Raw genomic sequence first — 26,409 nt, forward strand, 5'->3', positions numbered from 1 at the left:
TCACAAGAGACCCTGTAGAAGTATTAGAAATAGCTTGAAAATGTTATGAAAATTTGTATAAAGCATTGAAATATGGAAATCAAGAAAAGGTATAAATGGAGGGTCTATATTATATCATCAAACGCTTAAAAAAGCGAACGCTGATTGATAGACCTAATTTAAGCGAAAGCTTATAATCTCGAACTGTCAGATCAGCGATTTTTTTCCCAGGGAAAAAAATCGCTGACCCAAAACACATACACACAACACAAGCACACCAAACAAACAGAAATCCACACACATACACCTAAAATCTGATACCTAACCCTACACTAAACTATGCACACACCATTAACTACCCACTTACCTTAACCCAAACCCTAACCCTAAGGTCCGTCACTATCGCACACTCACCTCACCCGCTCCCTAACCCTAACTCACTTAAATCCACCCTAACCCTCATGTCCACTCAATCGCACACACACCTAACCCGAACCCTAACCCTAACTCACCTAAATCACCCTAACACTCACATCCACACAATCGCACACTTACCTGAATCTGACCGGTAACTTTCCACCATAACACTGAAAATACCGAAGCAACAGAAATGGACAACCAAATTCCTTCCCTAGGAAAAAATTTGAGTTTCTGTTGCTTCGATATTTTGCAGTTTCATGAAAATAAGTTAGATCAATCAGCGTTCGCTTTTTTAAACATTCGAGAATATAATATAGACCCTAAATGGAAATGTTTATGGAATAATTAAATATGCCAAAGTTAGAGGCAGATGAGGTTCGGTTACTAACAGTTAATATAGGAAGGGATGAGATAAAAATGGCTATGTATAACCAATCAGAACCAAATAGGAAAGCCCCCAGAAACAGATGGCATTTCTGTGGAAGTTTGGAAGTTAGGAAGGAAAAACTGATAAAGATCTGGAAGGTTTTGTTTAACAGTATATTAAGAGGAGAAATACCAAAATCCTGGAAGAAGGCAGCGGTAACGGTAATACCTAAAGTGGGTAAAGATCCATCGGCTCCAGATTCATACAGGCCCATTTCAATACTAAAACATGATTATAAAGTGTTTATGTCTATACTGGCCAAAAGAATGGAAAAAGTGATACCAAAATTGATATATATGGATCAGTGTGGTTTTGTGGAGGAGACATAACCATTTGACAATATTAACAGAGCACTGATGATCCAGACTGAAGCAGAATGTAAGAAAGTACCACTTTTATTGGTGGGTCTTGATGCAGAGAAAGCATTTGACAGAGTAGACTGGGACTTCATGAGCAGGGCAATGGAAGCATTTGCTTTTTCTGATACAATTATAGTATTAATTAGAAGAATATATGAGGGATTGGAGGTGTGAATTAAAGTGGGTGGGGTCCTCTCTGATAATTTCTGATTGAGTACAGTAACCAGGCAGGGTTGCCCACTTTCCCCTTTGTTGCTTGGATTATATTTAGAACCACTGGCAAATAAAATAAGGGACTAAGAAATTCAAGGATATAGTCAGATAGTAGTCAGGAAAAGCTGGCTCTATTTGCAGATGATATTATTTTTTACTTGATAAAACCAGAAAAGGACATTACAATGTTGTAGAACAGATAGTTTCAAATCTTCTTGAGATACTAAATTAATGAAGCTAAAACAAAAGCAATAGCAGTAAATTATGTACCCACACATGAATTGGTCCAACAATATCCATATTTATGGGTACATGATAAAATGAAGTATTTAGGAGAATGGATTAGAAATTACTCTGTGGTGGCAGCTAAGGATATGTGGGAAGAGACTAAACAGAAGATAATACAAAAATTCCAAAAGGTAAACAAAAAAGCTCCGTCAAACAAGGGTCCAAACACAGAGTTTAATGCAATAAAAGTGAAGTGCTTTTCGTCTACCAAAACAAATGGGTAGACTTCATCAGACAAGACACATTACAAAGACAAATGCTTTAAATACTTTTTGAATGGTGAAACAACACACGTAATCCACTAACCAAAGCCTGTTAAAAACGCAGCCAAAACCCTCTGAACCTCCCACAATAAAAAATAACCCTTTGTTGCACTTCAACTAAAACAATGTATAAAAAACTCCCTATAAACAAACATAACTAGTAAATACATCTTGTCTGATAAAGTCTACCCATTTGTTTTGGTAGATGAAAAGCACTTCACTTTTATTGCATTAAACTCTGTGTTTGGACCCATGTTTTATGGAGCCTTTTTGTTTACCTTTTGGAGTTTGTGCTTCTTTCTTTTGAAGTTTTCGATAATACAAAAATTGAGAAACTGGAAGTTTTGTTATATGGATATGGATACTAATATACAAGCCATTAAAATGTTTTTAGTCCCTTTAGTCTTATACACAAGTCAGGCATACATTTATCAACCAGAGAAGCTGTGGATAGGAATTAAAAAGAGTTGAAAGATTTTATCTGGGAAGAGAAGACAGCAAAGGTCAAGTGGGATAAGCTGATTCTACCAATAGAACAAGGCAGACTAGGATTACCTAATTTGAGAGGGTATTTTAGAGCAACACAGTTAAGGCTCTTTTCCATAGCACAAACAGAAAACTATAATTAAGTGGAAAGGAATGATGCTGACACAGAGAGGAAGCTCAAGAAATAATGAGAGATTAGGATTTTGGATGCAGATTCTTAAGGAGAACAACCAAAATCATACAGAGTTTTATATTCATAAAATAGCAGGGAGTATTCTAAGAACCAAACCAGCATGACAATAGAGAAAAGAGATTTTGCCAGTTGGGATGACTGCGGTTAGGGTTACAAATAGTAGGCAAGAGAGGGCTGGAAATTATTGGAGAAAACTGGCAAAAGAAGCATGGTATTGGGAGCAAATAACTAGAAAGGGAAAGGTAACAGAATGGGAAGAGGCCAAGAATGTATTTGGACAACAGGTTAGATATTGCCTTCCTATCAAGGATTGATATCAGAGTATAGGCAAAGAGAAAGAAATAGGGGGCTACTAAACAAAAGACCAGCACTGGTAGAGTTTTTAATAGAATCTAGAACAGAAGCTGCCATTCAAAAAGGAATAATTCGTAAGGCATATAAAATACTGCATGATAACTATTTATAAGACTCAATCAGAGGAGCTTAGAAAGGATTGGGAAGCGAGAATGGATAATCAATTCACACAGAGACAATGAGGGGATATATGTATATCTCCCAAATATGCAACAAAGTCTAGAAGATTTAGGTTCTTTGCATGGAAGTGTTTACACAGGTATTTTTATACCCCAAGTAGACTGCAAAGAATTTTTCCTCAAGTGGATAGCAAATGTTGGAGGTGTGACAGGCAAGAAAGAGGTAGCTGGGAACATATTTTTTGGGAGTGTGGTGGGCTGGTGGACTTTAGGGATTCCCTGCAGACCACTCTGTTGGAGATGCTGGGTGAAAAGATTGGACTGACAGGGGAGAGATGATTTTATTGAGTTATGCTACAGAATCGGAATTGCCTAGACATAGTAAAGCCTTGCTGAGTTTAATTATGGTGGCTGCCAAAAAAGCAAATACTAGAAAACGGAAATCAAAGTCTAGACCAACTTTACCAGAAGTAGTGAATACAGTAAAAGAGATAAAACAACTGGAAATGGGATCTTTAGAAAAGAGAAGGAGCAAACTACACAGGAAAAAATGGGAATTGTGGGAACAATATATGCAGAGCAGATACGAGGTTTAAGAGGCAGGAATTGAATGCGCCATATAATGCTTAACTGACAATGACTGGATGGTTTATAACTGACATATAATGTTTGCAACTACAGTTGTTTCAATGGCGCCTGTGACATAAACTGTTTACAACTAAAGTGGTATAATTTTGTATGTTTTTCATTTATATAAATGTAAGATTGCCTTTGTCATATGTGAACATTTAATAAAGATGTTTGGGGGGGTGACCTCAAGTCAGCCAGATTTGCTGGTTCAAATGGAACAAGTGTTAGCTTCTCTAACACAAAATTAAGATGCCAAGGAGAGGCCACCATTTTTCTTGGAGGCCTCTGAAGCAAAAACCCTTTCAAAAACATTTTGACATGAGACTGCATTGAAAGAGGAGGAGCCATGGACAGAATGGCTGAAATGGCCAATAAATGAACCTTCATAAAGGAATAAGAAAGGCCATAAGATAGTAACTCACACAAATATTGTAAACCATAGAACAACTAGCCCTAAATGGGTGCTGGTTGTTATTCATACCAAGCAGAAAACCTTTTCCATTTGCTAATATATAATTTTCTAGTAGTAGACTTTCTAGCCTCCATTAGTACCTGCTGCCCATACTCAATATGCAGGTACATAAAAAGAATTAAGATCCTATCATCCAGGCAGTCAGCTGAAGTTGATTGATGTTGGGGTGTATCAAACATCCCTGTTCTTGTGTGAGTAGATCCAGTCTGTGTGGAAGCTTGTGGTAATTGCCACTGGTCATTTCTGAAAGAAGGGAGAATCATGGTTGCCTGGGTGAGAAGGCAGTCACCACAGTGACCTTAGGGGATTCCTTCTGAAGATTCAGAAGCCCTGGATTTTAGTGAAAAGGGTGGAAAAGTATACAGGAACATTCCTGTCCAAGGAAAAGAAACAGCATCTGTCTTCCAGGCCTTCTTGCAAGGACTTCTGGAGCAGAATCTTCCCATTTGACTGTTCAAAGTGGAGGCTAAGAGGGCTACATGAGGAACTCCCCATATAAGGATCAAATCTTGGAAGACCCCTTGACCTAGTTCCCATTCATAATGGTCTGCAGTCATCCTGCTCAGCTTATCTGCCACACAGTTTTGCTCTGACGGAATGTAGGATGCTTGAGTGAGACTGTGCTGTGAAGCTATATTCCAAGCTAACATGGCTAGCCTGAAAAGGGAGCATGACCTGGTTTCCAGGCTTGTTGATGTACCACATGACTGTGATACAGTCTGTAACCACCTGAAGAGGTCCGGGGACCAATGATGGTTCAGAGAGTTGAGTGCCTTGATCACGGTAAGCATCTCCTGAATATTTATGTGCTTGAGCCTGTCCTTGATGTCCCACATGCTCTGCACTCCTGTCCTTTCTGAAACTGCTCCCCAAGCAAAGTCCAAAGTGTCTGTGGTAACCAAATGCTATGGAGAAGAGGAGACCTGGATTTAAGGATATCTGCTGTCTCCACCAGAAGATTGTTCTTCTAATAAACCCCAGCATTAGAATTTGAAAAGATAAAGGGTGCTAATGCTGGACCAAAAAGATTTCAGATACCACTGTATCTTTCTCATGTGGGGTCTTGCCAGGGGTAGGATGGGATTCATAGATGCCAAGAGACCCCAAATCCTGAGGTATTCCCCCAACAGTGATCGGATTCTGAGTGGAAAACCTTAGAAATAGATCTTGATAAAGATCTATTTTTTCCTGTAGAAAAAGAACTCTTTGAACTGAGGTGTCTATTTAGCATCTCAGAAACACAGTCCTGTGTGAGGAAGTCAAGAAAGATTTTTTGAATGTTATCTCAGAATCTTGGCTTGTGTAGGAGATCTCACACCCAAGAGACACTTAATAAAAGACTCTGCAAAGATAAGTAGGTTGTTTAAATATGGAAAAATTATGGATACTCTGTAGCCTGCAATGAGCTATAACTGGAGCTAGATACTTTGTGAACATTCTTGGTGCAATGGACAGTCCATGGGGTAAGGCAAAGAACTGATAATGTGATCCAGACATACAAAATCCTAAGAAGTATATGGAGACTGCATGCACAGGGATGTGATAAGCATCTTTTAAGTCTAGTGTTAAGAGGAAAAAGAGGTAACAGGAAGTGAAGTGACATCATGTTGAATTTGGGGACTATTGCAAACAGGCTTAGGAAAGAAAGATCCAGAACTGGTCTCCAAAAATGTTCTTTCTTTGGCACTAGGAACATCCTTGAATAAAAACTCTTCCCCATCTGGGAAGGAGGAACTGGTTCTATCACTCCTTAGGATAACATGTGATAAAGATCCTTTAGAAACAAAACAGTCTGATTTAGAGGATAACAAATAACTACAATGGAAAGAAGGAATTTCCTCCCACTGCCACCAGTAACCTTGATGAATGATATTCAGAACCCATTTATCTGAAACTATCTGTTGGCAAAGAGGAAAATGGAGATTCAGACTTTCTGGAAGAAAAAATGGGCTAGGGTGGAAGGGATTCACAAGGTTTCATAAACAGTCATTCAGACTTATTGGACTGTCCTTGGTTTTGGGAGGTTCAAGAATTCTTTATGGACCCTCCTTGCCGTTTCTTCTTAAACATCTGTTTACCTGTATTTACCTGAGACTGTTTATTTTGTTTTTTTTTGTTTGTTTTTTTTTTCAAAACTGGATGAACAGATAGAACATCCCTTGGAAAAATTGGAAAAAGAGGGCTAAAAACTCTTAAAGATTCTCTGGATCAGCTTGCCCCTTTCATAACACTTTCTGATCACCTCTGTAGAAGAGAGTCCAAACATTAAATCTATCCAAAAGAAAATTTAAAAGCCCATTTTTAACATTGTCTGGGAGGTTCTGAGAATGCGGCCATGCAAACCTCCTCAAAACAGAGCCAGTGGCCACAGCCCTGGAAGAAGTATCAACAGAGTCATACACACACTGCAAACAATGAGTGGTGATCTGTGCAACAGAAGAAACCAAGTTATTGAAAGTACATTTTTTCCTCACAAGAAGAAACTGCAGATAAAACTTTCCTCATACTTTCACAAGTTGTAAAAACAAACGTTAACAAATGAGCCTGACAATTCAGAATTCTGAAATTCAGAGTTGCTGAAGTATATACATTTTCCCCCACACCTATCAATAATTTTCCCATTATTATCAGAAAGAGTAGGACTGGAATTAAGTATGTGCTTAGCAGCAGTGGGATTAACTAAGCTATAGCTGCTGAATTATGTTTGGGAATAGTGTATAAAAGTTTAGAAGACCAAGGAACGTTATACACCCTATCTGCCTTTTAGTGGCTGACACACACACACACACACACACACACACACACACACACACACACACACACACACACACACACACACACTAAAGCAGACACAACAGGAGCAATAGGTGTAGTTTTGGAAAAATCCTTCTGTAACAACTCACAGTATTTTCTGAGGGAGTGAGTAACCTCAGTGTTTTCCCACTGAAAACACTGGCACATTTGAGCCATAGTCTCACAGAAAGAGAAACCCCTACAGGAAGAATCAGAAACTGAGCTCTCAGAAATCTGAGGGAAATAGCCTGTATCTTGCTGCATCTTCCTGTTCAGGTTCAGAATCTTAAATCTCTTCAGGAAAGAAAGAATCTCTCTTTCTCCTACTAGAACCTACTTTATACAGGGCTGGTGTTAGCATTTTGGGTGCACCAGCAAATGTCAAGTAACAGGCCCCCTAAGCACTTCCAGACTTACATATTACTTTGTCACTGCCACTCCTCCTAAGCAACCTTTTAGTTCATGCTGCAAACTTTTAGGACTACTATGCACAAACTGACCTGTAGGTACAATGCTCTTACATTACAATGGGCCTATGTATCACACTATATTGGCCCATCTCACAAAGGGATATTTACAGTTACTGGGATTTAATGGCATCAGTGATACCTTTCCACCCCACACACTTCCACTCCTCACCTCTATTTCTCCTCATCTTGGGCTCCTCATACAATGCTCATTACTTTTTTGTCTCACATTTTGTCTTACTATTCAGCTTTTTCAATAAGCTGTAACATTCGGATCTATATTAAAACGACGAAAGTTCAGAATTTCGAATGCTCACACGAGCGGAAATTCAGGAACTTAATGTTATCTTTTGATTGCAGTACAGTGAAGATCAGAATATTTGCCCTTTCCTCACTGTAGTGCAATCTCGGAGTTGGAATATATATTTAGTGGGTAGTGTGTGGGGGCACTGCCCTCCACAATAGTGATTTCGAGTTCTTGAATTTCCACTCACGTGAGCGTTCAAAATTTTTAACTTTCGTCATTTTAATACAGACTCTAACTTTCTATATGGCCTGAATTGCATTTTAAAGTTTTTTTTTTCTTTTTACACAGCATTTTAATATAATGATGGCTTTAACAGAAATTATGATTAAGGAAAGAAATTCACTGTTGCTGTTCAGCTTTAGTTTTCCTTACATCCTTTCAATACACCTTTCCAGTAATAACTGTTAAGGAAATAACTCAACTAAGCCAGGGATCAAGAAGCCATAGGTTAAAGATGTTCTAGGATGATTTTAGAACATTTCCTCAACCTTTTATTCCAATTGTGGCCTAAACAAAATCATGAGTGAAACACGAATTTCAGTTTTATTTTTTTTTTTTCTTTCAAGGAGGATATACATTTTGTCCAAGGCTTAATGTTCAAAGCTGACAAAATAGTAGCTCACAATAAACTAACAAATCAGTTGTTTTAGGAATACACAGATCCTGCCTGAGAACACTGTCTGGCTCCCTACCCCCCCCCCCCCCCCAAAAAAAAAAACATTCACTGCCTATGCATCCCTCTGGTGTTAGATTAGGATGAAGTTCAAACTGCAACAGCCATGTATTTCAAGTGACTACTGACATACATATACGCACCTTGCCTCCTCAGTCCTCACCCCTAACCATCAAGGCTGTATACATGCCTGATGTGTAATTGTGAAGAAAGTATAAAAAATTATAACAGTACTGTATTTTATTTGTTGCTCCTAGGCAGTCCAGTACCCCTACACAAGCTATAATAGTCTTCTGTGTACACTTCTGAGGTCTATCAGAAAAGTAAAAGAAAGAATGACCACATTGTCCTCAGCCCAAGCACAAGTTCCAATGACCTCCTGTGCATAACTCTAAGGTTTGACTGTGATGAAACTTAAGAAAAAGTGATAAACACACAATTCCCAGCACACCCAATTCCCAGCACTCTGCACATAACCTACAGCAGCTTTCTGTACACACAGATCTGAACAGGGCTGGTTTTAGAATGGCTGATGTTGAGAGCAGAGGCCATTATCAGTTTTATCCTAACAGGGTCATATCACAACCCTGTTGAGGTTAAAGAGTGTAATCAAAAAGTTAATAATTTTTTTCTCCTCATTTTTCTCCAACCAGCAGCAGCAGCATTTGTGGGGCCCTCACATGGTCAAGGATGATTAAGGGACCCCCCTGAATCTATTTATGCAGTCTGAGGAGTGTGGGCCAGCAGATTCCTAGATCTGTCTGAATGTTCTGTAATACATTGTATGGCTTACTTTTGAAATATAATTACTTGTACCTGCATTTTTTATTGATACCCAGAAGAATAATGTCTGTATCCTGGCATTACTGAGTGAGTGCACAGATAAAAATCAGTGATACTGTTACACACACACACACAATCCATAACAAAACTAGTTTTGAACTTATTTCAGCAAATAGCAATATATTATGCAACACTGGTACTGCCACACCAGATCAGCCATTGCTGTTTAGCAGTTGTCAAACAGCAGCAGGGATGTCACTTTTATTGACCTCATCAAGGAGTAATGCATACTTGTCACTGTCCCTGATTTCACAAACCTTCACTGATTTTGTTCTGTCCTTCATAAAAAGTTTGATTTGCTGATATATCATTCAGGATTACAGACAGTCAATACATCTTTTATACTTCTTATTGTCCCAAAAATGCATGTTGATGCAAAAGGTGTTATTTCTATTAACTTTTTAAGTGAATTAGAGTAATAGTTAAAACATGTTCCTGATTTTGAGCCTTTATTCTGCTATTATTTTTGGCATTGTGCTGAATTCTTCAGTAAACAAGTTGAAAGTTATAATATCTGGTGTTCTTCCAGTACTTATACAACTTACAGAAAGAAAAAAAAAACATCCCTGAAAACTGGAAGCAGCAGCTCTTATTAAAATCCAGTGTTTGCATGGATTTCATTCACTCTGGGCTGCTGATCTCTCTTGTGCTTGCCTTGTTCACGTTCATTATCTGCTTTATCCTATTACAGTAATATCACAGTTCTGCTCAGGTAAAGAGCATAATTAATCATTTTTTTTCTCCTCATTTTCCCCAGCCAGCAGCAGCTTCTGTGGGGCCCCCACACAGTCAAGTATGATTAAGCCAGGGGCACTATGTTAGTGGTAAGATATTTAATTAAATTGTGAAGCCTGTTGCTTAATAAAACACAGTTACTATAACCAGAGATATCTTCGAATTTTAAAAGAAATATAAATATGAGTTGTTATCCAGCTAGTTTAGTAAGTATACAAGACTCCTGTACTAGCTTTTGCTGGTTTGATGGACTCATTACAAAATATCAAGATAATATAACGTGCTGTGGTTGGGTGCCCCCCTCCCCAGGAACAGGGGGCCCCCAGTGACCGCAGAGTTTGCTGGTGCCTAAAGCTGGCTATGACTTTATAAGAAAGGATCAATAGCCTGAATTAAACCCTGAGCCAGACCCACTAAACTACTCCTATCCAAAGAAAATTGAGGAGGAGTATATACATGCTTGATTTTCTGTTTCTTTTTGACAGGAAAAATGGGGCCAGTCTTGTTACTAATGGCAGCAGCTGCTTCCCCAGGGATGGACAAAGAACTCTGACACAACAGGGAAACCTTTCATTGTTTCCTCTCCCAGGACTGGCAAACAGGCAAGCGTGGCTGTGCATACCCACTGAGAAGGCCCCCAACAGCTGCAGTGGACGTGGCCAACCCCCAATCCATAGTGGCTGTAGGTACTACACCAGACGGATCTGAGGTAAAAGATGAGTGGTCTGAGGTACAACTAATGGCCACAGCAACCTGGGAATAAGGCAAAATTGTAGTCTGCCATTGTGGGAAAGACTGTTTGCTTATTGTTTTCTTTTTGTGTCTGGAAGAAGGCATAATAGTGCAACCAGTAGTTTCCTCATCAAGATGATAATGGTGCCTCTTTCCCAGGTAAGACAAGCTGCTGGTGAACACTACCTGTTCATTAATGTTACTTTGTTACACACACACACAGACACAGACACACACACACATACACATGGTAGCTGTCTTAAGTGGGTGGGAGAAGAGGCATGTTGTATGATGTATGACAGCAGCAACTTGAAATATATGACTGGGCCCTTTATTTATTCACTTTCATCCCATTTTAACATCAGAGGGAGTCATAGAAAGTGAATATCTTTTTTTATTCTTTTGACAAAGCGATAGACACTGTTCTAAGATATGACTTGTGTATGTTTGCAAGCATTTATCTTCTCAGTTTATTAGGCGTTACTTTTTTGTCAACTTGAATCATTAAGCCTCAGGCACAACTTATTTTTTTCCTTGAAAAAAAGATAAGATAGAATTTCTGTAGTTAGTTATGATTTTTGTCCAGGCCATAATTGTAACAAAAGGATGGGGAAAAACATCTAAAATTTATCTCACAATATATAGAATTCCATGGCTTCTGAGGTCTAAGCAGCCTCCAGACTATCAGCTTAATTCTGTTATCTCCTCCATAGTTATTACACTGCAGCCTTGGCCGTTTAGGAAGTAGTGAAAGGATGCAGGAAGAAACTGAAGAGTAAAAATGAATTTCTTTCTTTAGCCACAAATTTTCTTCAGGCCATCTTTGTCCCCAAAGGTTTGGAAAAAAAAGTCTAAAATACAGCTTGGAGAATCTACATCTCAGTTGGGGGTGGGGGGGGTGAGACCTCCGGCTTAATTAGATTTTTTTGGCTCATTTATTATGGTGTAATTGTGGACAGTTGGGATATACTGAAATAATGCAGGAAAAATCTGAAGTGTGCAACAAAGTATGAGAAAACAAGAAAAAATAATCTTAATGGTGTGGCAAGGCCAGGATGGGGAGAAAATAGGGGGGGCACATGGGGAGGGTCAGTGGACAGAAGGAGGCTCATGAAAGCCTTTTCCAAGGGTTTCATTTCACCAAAGGCCAGAGTCAAAATATTCAGTACTGCCAGGGACTATGGCTGCCCATTTAAGCACACCACACAGCTTATCAACAAGGTTTGTTAACAAAATGTTTTATGAGAGTAACACTATAGCACCTGGATAAGGAAAACAGCATGAAATATGCTTGTTTTTGTCAAATTTCAGGGCTACAACAATCCCTTTGATTGTATCTTTATATTTACTACTACATATTATATATCTGCTTACAGTATTATGCAACCAGGTTCTTTATTTACTACTACGAGTCATATACATGGTTGCATACTAGTGTTAAACATGCCCTTGCAGAGACTCCTCAAGCTGCTTAACTTAAGTCTAACTACTGGCTTTGTCCCTGATGAGTAGCGCACTGCAGTGTTGATATTCCTTCATAAGGGTGACCTGGGTAGTTGAAGTCCTATCAGCCTTACAAGCCTCATCTGCAAAACTATGGGGTGTATTATAAGTAACCTCATAAACTGTGATATCAAGACTTTGTTTGACTTGATCCCCAAGAGTCTGACTTTGTGAAGAGTAGATCCTGTCTAATTAACCTGGTTAACTTCTTCAAAAGAGTTACACAGGCTATAGAAATGGCGGCCATACAGTGCATGTGGTATATCTTGACCTGGCAAAGGCTTCAACACTATCCCCCATGGTGGCATCATACAAAATCTAGTTGCTTTAAAAATCAACCCATATGTGGTAAGATAGATAGAAAACTGAATGAAAGACAGAATGGCATGATACAAGTTACAGGTGCCTTATCAGAAATTATGAAAGTGACCAGTGGTGTTCCTCTCAGGGTTCGGTGCTGTGACCTCTCCTATTTAGTATTTACTTCACAGATCTTCAAGTGGAGAGCCAAAACCTGTGGTTTAACAAAGTTTGCAGATGACTGTAAACTGGAGGTACCCAAACTCTGCTGAATGAATTCTCCCAAATAAACTCTTGGTGTACTAAAAACGAGCTCAAAATAAATGTTAAAAAGTGTAGTATCATCATTTTCAGTAGACAGTCCCTCCCCTTAACATACTGTATAGCCAACACACCACTACAAAATGAAAATTTTGTGAGGGACCTAGGAATTTGGCCCAATAGCTCCCTCTCTTTTGGTCATCATATGATAACAGTTGTCAGGAAATCCTTTTATTTAACTTACCTAATTGCCAAAGGAATATCAGCATGATCTAAAGAAGTAACCACTCCCTTAGAGTCAGCACTTTTCATGTGAATTATGAAGTACAACCCCCCCCCCCCCCGGAATATATCTCAGAAAACATATCAAACAGAAAGATCCTAAGGGTTCCTAACCGGTAAAATCACAGGCCTAAAGTCCCTGAAGTACCAAGATATGCTGGAAACTCTCTCCCTTTATTCAGTGTCTAAAATTCGTTTGAGGTGAGATCTGTCTTGCTTGATGCACCATTTGAGACCTAGTTGTCCTGACCCTTCTGTTTCTCTGCATGTATAATATCTCCACCAGTATTATAACCAGGGATATAAATCTTCACCAAGAGATAAATACAGCACAGTGGAGAGGCAACCTTGTAAGGCAGCGCCTCTCATACCTTTGGAATAAACTTCCCCATGTTAAGCAGAGTGATTCACTGTCTTACTTTAAACATAACCTAGATGACTAGATGTGTACCTACAAATTTACTCTGGGTTTTACTGGTATGGCCCTCCTGGTGAAAGGAGGTGCTGCCTGAGAGAGTGTACTGGCAAGGCATGAATGATCATAAGATTCACTGACCTTGAAATATCTAGGAGTCTAAGCTTGGTTTTATGGCTTACTCCCATAGATTGTCAGGAAATCTCTGCCTACACCCATAATGATTCTGAATAGCATAAAGTGGGTGTAAGAAAATGAATGAAGAATTAAATATAGCAAAATGACTACTTCTTGGAAGTCAGTCTAGCACCAGCGAAATGTACCCGTGTAGAAATTTCTATCTAAAACAGGCTATTAGATAATAGAGTGAACACTTATCCTGGTACTCAATGGAAGAAAGGCAATAAAGACTATCTTATGGAAATTAAACCGTACTTGTGAACCTTAACTCTCGACCATATGAAATGTAATGCCTTTTGTACTTTTATACCATCCAGCTGTGATGGCCCTTTTGCACATCTGCAAAATGAACAGCACCAGAACCTCTAGATCCAAGGATTTAAGTCTTGCTTGTGACATAAATAAGACATGTTGGTAAGACAGATATGTATCTCAGAGGATCTCTGTGCTCTGGAACAGGCTCCCCATCTATATGAAGCAGAGTCTATCCCTAACCCTATTTAAACGTAATACTGAAACTTCATAACTAACATAACCCCTCCTAATAAGCACTCATGATACATATGGGCACAACTGGGTCGGACTGCACGGCTAGACTTATAAAGGCCCTGGTGGTCATTAGCCCAGTATATAACTCTGAACCTATAAAGTGTTGTCTTTACTGCTACTAATCACTGGTTGTGTTTGAAAAGGGTTAACAGATCAGTCCACATACCTGGTAAACAAACACCATTCAAATAATAAACTGCCCAGAATTTTGCTGAACATCCCTGATTTTGCCCTGTCACTAGTAAAATATTAGATTTTCTGATAAATCACAAAGGGTCATACCTCTCAGCTCTCCAGAATTTCACAGAATGTCCAGATTATTGCCTCATATTTTTGGGCTGCTTTTCATAGAATCTGTGGTTGTCTGGCAAACCACCAAAGACTGTGCTCAGTAAATAATGAGACATTTAAGTCTGATACTTCACATCCTTCAGTAAATGCATGTGGATGCAATTATTCTAGTACCTTTCTAAGTTTATAAGAGCAATACTTAAAATCTGTCCTTGATTTTTGTCCTTTTATCCCCTATTATTTTTGGCTTTGACCAGAATTCTTAAACAAAAGTTGATAATTATGCATAGGATTATAGTCAGTCACTAACACCAGGCATTAAAGTTTCATACTTCCATTATTCAGAAAATGCATGTTGATGCAAAACCTATTCTGTTAAAATTTTAAACGAATAATAGTTAAAATTGTCCCTGGTTTTGTGCCTTCATTCCCTTGTTATTTTTGGCTTTATTCAAAATTCTTTATGAAATCAACTGATCAGTACATGCTTCAGAAAAACTTGTAGCCGCAGAAAGATGATTTATTGCTGAAATCTCTTTTTGCAGTTGCCTGAGCTTGTGCGTTCCTCAGAAATGGCAATGCAAATGATTCCGTATAATCACTACTCCATCGGCAATTTGAGGGCACATTGGGCAGCTGTTTAAAGCAAGGGGCTCTCTCCCCCTCTCCTCGCTCTATGTTTCTGGCACCCATGACGACAGGCCAATACTACATAGGAGTTCAACAATAATCTACTGTAAGAATCTGAAATGTCTCTGACCAGTAATTATACCAGTAGGAGGCAGTTAAATCCACTGCTACAAATGTAAAAGAAAGTGATGGTGTTATACACAAAGTGGCAGCCGGCATGTTTGATGTACTCAGGATTATGCATTACAAACCAATACACCAAGGATGCAACTAGCTCTTTACGATGAGCATTAAGATGTCTTGTGTACGGTACCCTAGAACCCTGGGGATAACAGTATCATTGATGGTGGGATCTGGTTAGTTATCAATGAAATTAGACAATGTTGTCAAACCATTTTACAGTGTCTGAAAGTGTGTGGTATGACTCCCCTGCTGTTAATTAAATTCTGATGCCTGAAGCAATTGTTCATTTCAAAAATCCTTATGCATTTATAATAGGCATATGCAACCAATTCTCAAAGTAGATTTTCTTTTAATTTACTTGGTAACCATGAAGTTCATAAGCCTTTTCAAACATAACTTGAGAAAATGCACTGACCACTACATATGGCATTTGTAGATACTGATAACCAGTGGAATAATAATGTTTATTTCATAAAGTTTGTGGTTCAGCTGCATTAGCTGAAGCCATAAAGACAATGAACAGAGAGCAATGCTCCAAATGAGGGACAAAAACTCTTCTGCCCACTATATTCCAACTTTTGGCAAGAGTCATCTTTATGAAGCAAGCTACACATTTGTTTGTTCAGCTTTAAACGTTGATTGTCTATGCAGTGTGCAACTGAGAGAAAATACGGGCCACATTATTTTAAGGTGAATAATTTCCAGTGCTATAGGATTTGATGAGACACTTTGCTAAATTATAACATGGTTCAAGATAAAACTGCTTTATTTTTTTTTATCTGTTTAACAATATATCATTTGAATATTAGATTAGTATCACTTAAAGCTTTTTTTTTCAGGGACTCACTAATAACTTTTAAATCTTTGTGGTTCATTAATAACTTTGTGATCACTGTTTCACTTGCAAACACTGTTATACATTCCAAAGAAATAATCTAAAGTAAGTGGGGCGGTTTAAAAAAATTCAGGATGAAAACCAAAGAGCACAGATGTGGAATCTACTGAAGACAGCTGGACAAGAGCAAAGCATCGTATATTTTAACTCTAAAGTGGGGGGGGGGGTAAAACAATTTTGTAACCAAGTTATAGTTTAAATTTGGATGAGGAAAAAAGTAAGATGGCACAGAATTATTAATGCACTGAACTATAAAACATGTATGACTATGCTTCACGAGTTTGGAGAGCACTGCTTTAATACTCAGTAGTTTCCATAGTCCCCCTGTTATCTACTTTCTTCACGGGATGCAATTCACGGAATGTCTTTTGCAATATATAGCACAGAATTTTAATAGACTCAGACATTTAGCTTTGACAACCAACATAAACATAGTATCAATTCTCATTTCACCAAGCTTCCATTTGTATTTTTAAGCAGCTGTCTAGTTTCGCCTTTGCAGTGCACAGTTCTGAAGGTTAGATAAACTGAACATATACAGTCACTGTTATGATAACAAGAAAACCCACACCTAAAACACAGGGTGGAATTTCTTCATAAACATTACATGAGACTTTATTTTAGTAATAGCTTATTTAGTAAACACTCCAGTATGGTTTATTCCCTGACGAAATTGAGATGAAGTTCTTCCAAAATTAGCTAATCATATGACAGTATGTACTGTTCCACGCTTAAGGAACTGATCAGGGAATGTGCCTTGTTTAGTGTAAATATCAGTATAAGCAGCTGACGTCCATTTGGAAAAAGAAGAGTGTCCTTGAAATGAACAGGTGGGGTTTGAAAACTGTTAAGTTCTTTAGAAATCTGTGAAACAATACTATGACTAATACATTTTAATAACACACCATAATATTGCTGCAACTAAAACTGGGCAGCAGAATGTCACAAGTACTGTAAATTGGACTAAAGACTGCACAGACTTTATCACTGGTGTCAAAGTAATAAATGTCATCCCTGGGTACTGATGGTTCTGATCACCTATTGCTTTTAACATTTACAATTCACCAAACATTTACTGGAAATTCACTTATAAAGGTGCCATAGTAAAAGTATCTCTGAATTCAAAACATTACATTCCCTCAAAGAAATGTTCCTATTAGCATGTTATGATGTCAGTTTGTAACCTATTTATTATAGCACATCAAATAAGATACACATTATTAAAGCTCAACAACATTACATTTTGCTTGAAAGGGGAGACAGAAAAATAAGCCTGTATGGTTTACCTTTTTAAATAGACTTAACATTTTACCTCCCCTCTATTGCTGCAATTCCTGTTACTCTTTTTTTTCCAACCGCCCCATGCCCTCCTGAGTGCTGCCGTGGATTCCCTGTCCACTGTAATCTTCTCTAAAACACCTCATAATACTGCAGTGACTGGACCAGGAAAATAAAATTTCCTGGCACTGTAAATATGACTCTACGTAAACATAATTATACATTTCAGATGGATGTAAAGATCACAAGTCTCAGGGAAACAACCACTTTAGTGTAAAATAAATGCAGCACCTGAACGTAATGCTCCAAATTATGTATCTGCTTGGACAGCCATTTTACTGCAACAAAAAATATTTATTTGACCATGGAAGGCAAGTTTCTTGTTTCAACACCATATTTAAATGTTTGCCTTTGCAGGCAATTCAGTGAGCACATAGGATTGAAATTCAGTGAATAAGGGAATTATCAGTGAAACTGAGGTGATTAGGACTCTGAAAAACAAAAGCCAAGAATGCTAACTGCAGCCCTCTTTAATAAACTATTCTGAAACACGTCACAGTTTATAAAAACAGAAAGGACAAAACAGGATAGTGCAAAACATGCTGCTCTAGTAAAACTCTGCATTTGGTTCATAAACGACAGATTACAATCTGCTGAAGATGATTCAGAAGAGAAAAAGAAAATGCCTGCCTTCAGTTATCTTAGCTTTTTACATTGATTATAGTATTTTAATGAACAATTACACAGAATGTGTTTTTTTCTATTTAAGAAACTTTTATTAACCCAACCCTGGTATAATCCAAGGCATTAAAGAAATCTATATTTTGAAGTGAAATGCATTAGCAGATGTTTAAATTCAAAGTTATCACTTTAGTGTCTGTTCTAAAACACTGTAAATCAGCTATAATCAATGTCTACAATTTCATAATTTGCATCCTTAATCCTTACAGTAACTTATTGGCATATACTTTACTTTTTTTATAATTATTACCTTTTTAAGCCCTATTCTAACTATCAGTCCAGTGTGAAACATTATAAAATTAGTTTACATATGTTTATTTGCTTATTGATTCCCAGCACGATCAGTTCACTGTATTTCAAGGCTTTGTTCTGTGATATTATAATGCACTGTAAAGTATGGTTTAGTGCTTAGGGAAGCAAAACAAGCATAAATCAATCATCAGCAGCTATACGTACGTTTACAGATTAGTCCTAGGATAAATGCCTTTTGGGTCATTTTAAGCCTAGCCAATTTCCTATGTTCATAGGTGTTTACTAGGCTAATGACCACAAGGGCCTTTTTAAGCCTAGCCATGCATCCCAAATCTCTGACAAGTTCTGATACTCTTAATAAGTGTAAGGAAGGGTGTTGGAGATTAAACATTTACAAGCAGGGGCCTGGGAGATGAACCATTTACAGGTTGCCTGTGTCCATTAGAGACATATGTGCCAAACCAGGAATTAATTTCCTGTTCCCCATCCAATTGTCCAAATTGCTCTTGAACTGGGATAGGGAGGAACTCTGTTTCACATGGATAGGGAGCCTGTTCCATAGATGGGATAGTCTTTGGGATATGTACTTGTCTCTCCAGTAGGTCCTATTTATATTACAGCCAAGGTTTAAGTCTTTAGAACAGGTAATTCTGCTGTTGTTTGTTTTATGGATATGCAGGAGGTCCACAGAGTGGGGTCTGACAATGTCCTGTATGACAGGCATAGATCTCCTCTCAAAAGCATGTAGGAGACAGAATACAGGGATAGGGCCTTGAGGTGGTCTGCATAGGACATTTTACTTATGCCCTGTATTCTTTTAGTGAGAAACCTCTGTGGACGTTCCAATTGTTGGATATGCCTGGTTAGGTACATACCAAAGGGGGCATTGTACTCAATGATAGTTCTGATGAATGCCAGATACAGGGGAACAATGACTTCCTTGGACTTAGATCCCATACCTTTTTTTATAGGTTGCACAACATAAAATGATTTCCTCACTACAGCAGACACGTGATGGTCAAAGGCTTGATTACTATCTATGTGTGTCCCTAAGTCTCTGACTACTGTGTCAGCACTAAAGGGTGTGTTGTCAATATGATAGTTACCAGGAGTGGATGACTTCCCAAAGGATACTATTATGCTTGGCATTTAATTTTAGCCCATGGCTCTGACACCAGTTGTTTGTCTCTGTAATCTCCTCCTGCAGAACATTTGTGTCAGTGTGGGAGTCAATGACAGCTCCTAATTTGCAATAATCTGCAAATTTTGCCAGCCAGAGACCACTGACATTCAAAGAAATAAATGCCAAAAAGGAGCAGTCCAAGGACTGATCCCTGAGGGACTCCACTTGTGACTGGTCTCTTTGTAGATGTGGACTCCCCAATTCTAACTTCCTGGGTCCTGTCTGTGAGCTAGTTGGCTATCCACTAGGTGACATTCAAGTTTGTACCTAACCTCTTGAGTTTGTCAACAATGCCCAAGTGGGGTATTGTGTCAAATGCCTTGGCCAGGTCAAGGTAGGCAGTCTGAACCATTTTCCCTAATCCATTGGTTTAGTTACCTTCTCAAAGAGAACTCAAACCATACTTCTTGTGTATGTAAGGTAAACACCTCAACCATTATGCCAACCTCCAACCCCACTCCAACACAATGGGAGTGATTTATGGGTAAGCCATAAACAGGTACATTAAAAGCAATGTACCAGTATTTGCCAAGTAAATAGCATATTCCATGTTGATTACAAACATAAATATGTAGGTATTTGCATGATGAAATGTACGTAAATGAATTAAGATATGCACTTGGAGTTCTATTATATACTCTATATTGGGTAATTACTTTTACAAATATATAACACATAAGGGTACTCAGAGTTCTTCCCAACCATGGTGTCCCTTTTTAAAAGGCTCTAGTACCAGTGAGGGAACTCCCATCAACAAAATGCAATAAATGAATAATTCAGGTATCAGCACATAAAAACACTCTCAGAAGTGAATCAAACAAGGAACATGTAGTTCGGTATGCAGATGCTTTGCAATTCATATTCACTCAGTTTGCACTGTATATATACATCTGCCACATGACAGAGCTACCAGGACCAATTTAACTCATCACTTTTACTGCAGTGCCATCGTTTTTCTGGTTCTGATTACAACTGCGTAAACCTTTCCAGTAATAATGAGCCATGGGTGGCACAGCCTGCACTCATGGGCAGCTTACTGGAAGCAGCTGCACAGCATCCCACATGCCCAGTATATGAAACAACTAGATGAAAATGGACCAGACCAGAGAGCAAACATAAGTACAGTTCTACTATGAAATACCAACATCTTGAAAGCTGACAAACTGAAATTACAAAAAATGCCCAAAATACAGAAAGGTGAAAAAAATGTTATTGCTTTTGCAGGGGGGCACAAGCCCCACTCTACCCTGGATTTGGAGGGGGGGGCAAACATTTCACACCCCTCAAATTTATATCAACTCCACAGCCATACCAACTCACTGAAGGGAGAAATCCCCCAAAACATGTGAATTATTTTAAGTGCACACTTTTAATGATTGCAATGACAATGATTTCCTATGGGAAAAAAACAGAAGGTGTTATGCTTTTCATCTTTTTTCCTATGTGCCACCAATGCTCGAGTAATTTCACCTCGTCTGTAGGCAGACTGTATTGCCTGATAGACCTCATAAGCTCACTACATGGGCAAGAAATTACATAGAAAAAAACTGACAATTTTGCTTATGTTAATATTGTGCATTAACAAAAATAATGAACAGACATATGCATGTCCCTGCATGAAAACTCTCTGACATTTTTTAGCAATAACAATTACTTAGAATAATCTCCCTCAAACAACAGTCAAGGACAGTTAAAGGATAATATCTAACACCTAATAGTAATGTCATCATTATAAAATACTTTTGCTTCTAATTAATTTAATCCTAAGAGTGCTATTTACAAAAAACATGACATATACTGTTTATTGTCCTGAGGTGTTTCTGCAGTTTCTCAGCACAATGCTCACCCCACCCCACCCCGAAATGTCATGTTATTTCCTTATGGCATTTGTCACATCATCTGCCCATCATGTAAACACAGGACAAAATGAACTGGGTGGCCAACATATGCAGATTTGTATTACAATCCTTTGACAGGATTTTAAATGAGATGATAAACAGGTACCCTGATTTTCCATTTTTCTTGGATACCAGTAAATCACAAACTTAGACTGTAGGAATGCTGAAAAAACATCAGATTTTCATTGAATCTGGCATTTTAGGCCATAGCTCTCATTCATCACAACCCGTATTTCTTACTTATAATGTGTCAGCTTACTTTCAATGCTTTGTGCACATAAATTGTTTTAATTTTGCATATATAGAGATGCACTAGAAAATTATAATAAAATTATAGCAGTAAATGGAAATAAATTACAGTTTCATCTCATGACAATAATATTGGATTTTTTTGAGAACCATAAATTAGTGTCCCTGATGATAAACCTGTAGTCCTCATTTTGTCTTACTTTGGTAGGTATTATGACCACCACCACCCTCTAAGGACCACATTCCTAACACACAAACAATTGCTCATTATTTTTCCACTGATGCAGGTGATGACTTTCAGAATAAAAAGAGGCATTCTTCCATTCTGGAAAAAGTAAACTGCTGTATATGAAGGACTGGTTTCAGTGAAATTATGGCCAAACACATTGATTCAAGCACTATGATCTAAAAAATATTTACAAAGATCATGTATCCCTGACAAATACTCCTGCATCTCTGTTAATGCAGTCTACAACAGATGTCCCTAAACACTTTCCAAATGAAAAAAGATAATAAAATATAATGTCAACAAGACTGATACCACAGAAGTATTTCTGACCCATCTGACAAAATTGCGATAGACCTGGAAAAGTACTGCTAGTTACAACTAACAGATGACACAGCAGTTGTAATAAACAGCTCATGCAGCATTCTGAAGTGGAATGCAGTACTATGACAGTCACGGGTGATGTGACTGAATGTGCGAAATGTGTAATCAGATTTTCCTCCTCAGAACTTAAGTTGCAGCCATAGCAATACCAACAATCACAGACGGCTGTGGCCAAACTCAGAAAATGGATTTATAAAAATTTGTTCAATTGCCCCTTTATAGGAATATTCAGTATTCATAATAAATAAATAAATTACTTTAGCGGTAACAGTTAACAGATTGATTTCATCTTTCCTAACAATGATTTAACAATATATACAAATTATGTACATCAGTACAAGTTAAGTGTTTCTCCTTCAGTCATCATTATAAACACATCCTATTAAAAAATTCATAGTTTAAAAAGGAATATTTAAAATCCGGAAAACAGTAATTGTTTCTGTTATAAAAGAATGAACATTAATCTACCTGTCTGTATAAATTTAAGTACAGTATTCTGTAGTCTTGACATTGTCTGAAACTTATTCCTTTAAAAATAAGTCACCAGTTGCACAGTATTTTTCATTACCTTCAAAAAGGGCACTAGAGCAGTGTGTCTGTCTCTCATTACATATGCCTGCAGCCTTTCTTAAGTGCATACATGTCTGACTTATGTGAGAAAGGAGTCTATATTACGTTATTGATTGCTAATGTAATCGAAAACGTAGTAGTCGACCCGTAAATGTCACAGTGCAGAACCTCGAACGTTTCAACAGAGATCTCCACACAGTGCAGAAATGAAAGTTTTCCATTGTCTGCACTGTAGTGCGATCTTGGAGTTGGTATATTTAAGTAGCGGGGGGGTGTGGGGTGCACAGTTTCCCTCGTGGGAGGTGCAGGGGGTTTGTCCACCTGCTTACAGTGTTTAAATGGTTTGTTTGAGTAGGTTTTTTCTTTTTATCAAGTGTTCAACATTTTAGAACTTCGACATTTACGGGTCAACTATTACGTTTTCGATTACATTAGTATTCGATAATAATAACGTAATATAGACCCGTAAGAAAGCCTGCATGTTACAGTGGGTAAAACTCAAAGCAAAAGACAACAGTTCCTGCTTTGAACTGAGTAACTATGAAATAGTACTTTACACCGAGTAAGTTAGTACCCACAATGTCTGAATCACTTTGTCTAGGAATCTTATTCTATTACTTCCTTAAAAAAGTATATTTATACATCTAAAAGAACAACACATTCACAATGCTTCAATATGACCATCTACTGAGAAAGAGCACATTGCAGCTACATATATTACAGTTATACATATTAAAGAATACAATGCCTACTCATGAAGAAAGCAAGAGGCAGACAGGTTTTGACATACCTCAGGGTAGGGGTACAGTATGGGAAGCAGGAGAATGTAGTGAAGGATAACAGGCAGAAAGGATATAAAGAAAGGGGTAACAAAGCAAATAATTCATAAGCAAAGAAAGTGCTGGATTCACTAATGGAATCTTTGCACCTGATAGTGAGATCAAGCAAATGGAAAAGCTAAGGGAAAAAGAAAAGCATACAGAAGTATTTTTCACAGTAAAATGGCAAAGCCATGGCTGGAGGCAGATATAGGTAGTTACAGACAGACAGATATACAGGCTTATCTGACTCATAGGGAATTTTTTGTTTGCCACCAGTGCTAATATCCATTTATTTCTAGTGTATCACTCATGCTGTTGCTAAACTATTAACTGTAGAAGCAGTAATTTCAATGTCAGGGCTTAGGATGTTGCTACTAATGAGGTACATTGTGTAGCCCAAATGCACACCCCCCCCCCCCTGTGATGTGTCAAATCTGTAATACAAAGCAGGTAACATACAATTTATTGTAAACTACTCTTCAGCACTGTTGCATTTTAGATAATTACTGCTGTAGAATTAATGCTCTGAATACTCTAAAATTCAAAACACTTTATAATAGCTTTTCAAATAATCTGGAAAGTAAATGACTTCAAACTATTTACCCAAATACATGTTAAACTTCTTGGTATAAGGCATTTGAATATCACTGTATGCATAAAAACAAAAATAGTGTGTTAACAGACAGGATTTGTGTGTATATGAGGGAGGGAATTATATACACAAAGTAATCTGAGAAAATCTGATGCATTAAATTTAATATAGATTAGAACTTCAATGACACTAAACCCATGCACACAAACATAAAACAAGTAAAACATTTTTATGTAATACCCACTTATTTCTGTCAGAGTCTTATATAAAAGTAATTATCAGTGTTTAGCCAAAGGTTATCTGGGTGATAATTTTTGTTGGAAGCATGTCCTTTCTGTAATCCTCCCCTGAAATTGACATTTTACATACAATTAACTTAAAATATACAAAAATAATTCCTAGATAAAAGACAAAGAAGCATTTAATTTCTGCCATTAATTAATTTCAGTGACTTCTTAAAAATGTATTTTGTAATACATATTACTGTGGTTGGAAACTAGGTAAATATGTATACATTTAAGGCATAAATATTTTACAGTCACTCTTTATCTTGACAAGCACAGTGCAAAGAACATACAGGGACTTATGTAATAACAGCAGTACAAACAACAACAACTTGATTAATGAAAATGTTGGATTCTTACGTGGTAGGGCATTTGCAATGATGGCAAAAAGTATTACAAACTCATATTTCTTAAAACAAAAACAATCTAAATTTTATAATAAATATCTTCTTCTTTAGTCTTTAATCTAAAGTAAGCAAAATTGTTTTGCACTGCTTGGATAGTCACTTTCCAAACATAACCTCCTCCAGAAATTACCACAACTTTTTACATGTCAGCAAATCAGTGCGAAGAATATGCTGCTACTTTCCGAGGGTAGGTAAAACAGTACTTCACATTTCAGTGTAAGTCATTCTTTTAAGAAAGGTCTTGGGAGGCAATTAGTCTGCAAAATTAGCCAGGAACAGAAATGCAGTTGATGGTAAAGTTAGCAGACTGAAAACAAATACTTCTTTCCATCAGATACCATCACACACCACTGGGAATTATCATGATGTGCACTTTAAATCACTGCACATTGAGAAGTGCCTTAGTACATACCTCTCAACCTCTTAGCCGAAGAAATCCAGACAAATCCTGATATAATGGAGATCAGAGGCCACAAAATAGGGGCAGATTTTAAATATTGCTCTTATAAACTTAGAAAGTTGATAGAGTAACAGGATAGTATGTATTAAAATGCATTTTCTAAAGGATACGAATTCTGAAACTCAAATTTATGACATTGTTAACAAATTTCATTACTCCGACTACCCCAGTGATTTGCCAGAAAACCAAAACATTTATAAGGAACAGATTCATATTTTGAGACATAAATCTGGACATTCTGTGAAAATCTAGACAGTTGAGAGGTATGCCTTACTAAAAAAAACTTATCATCTTCACTGACTGCAATTAAAACAGTGGCAACTGTGATACAGATGTTGAAAAGCCAGAGCAAGTGAAAACACAGTTTTTGTACTCATCCTTGTATGCCTTGCAAAAAAGTTTTTTTTTAACTGTATCTAGGTCCTATTTTAAGTGAAGTAACAAAGCTGATGTGAATATCTCCCATGAAATAACGTAACCTATTAGAAAACTGGTCCTTTTCCAATTGGAACTGTTAACTCTGGCATTTTGTTGTGTTCCTTGTAGTTTATATCCAAGGTATAAAACAGTCTCCCTGGCCTGATGGTTTAATTCATGCTGCTTTCACACACATCAGTAAATGTGTGTGTGCTCCCTTGGTGTTCTGATGTAATCAAAAGCAGCATAGATCTGCTTCAAAAGCAAACTTGTGTTGAAATGCTTGGTACAAAAATGAGAAACACTGAAACAGCAGGCTGGAAGGCCTATCCATTAAAATGACTTGGCCAAACTGTTGCATGCAGTGAAGAATCTATCCATAAACTTTTGCAAAACAGGACTGGA

The sequence above is a fragment of the Protopterus annectens genome, chromosome 4.part0 (assembly GCF_019279795.1).
Source record: "Protopterus annectens isolate FY-2018-M chromosome 4.part0, PAN1.0, whole genome shotgun sequence".
Classification (NCBI taxonomy): domain Eukaryota; kingdom Metazoa; phylum Chordata; order Ceratodontiformes; family Protopteridae; genus Protopterus; species Protopterus annectens.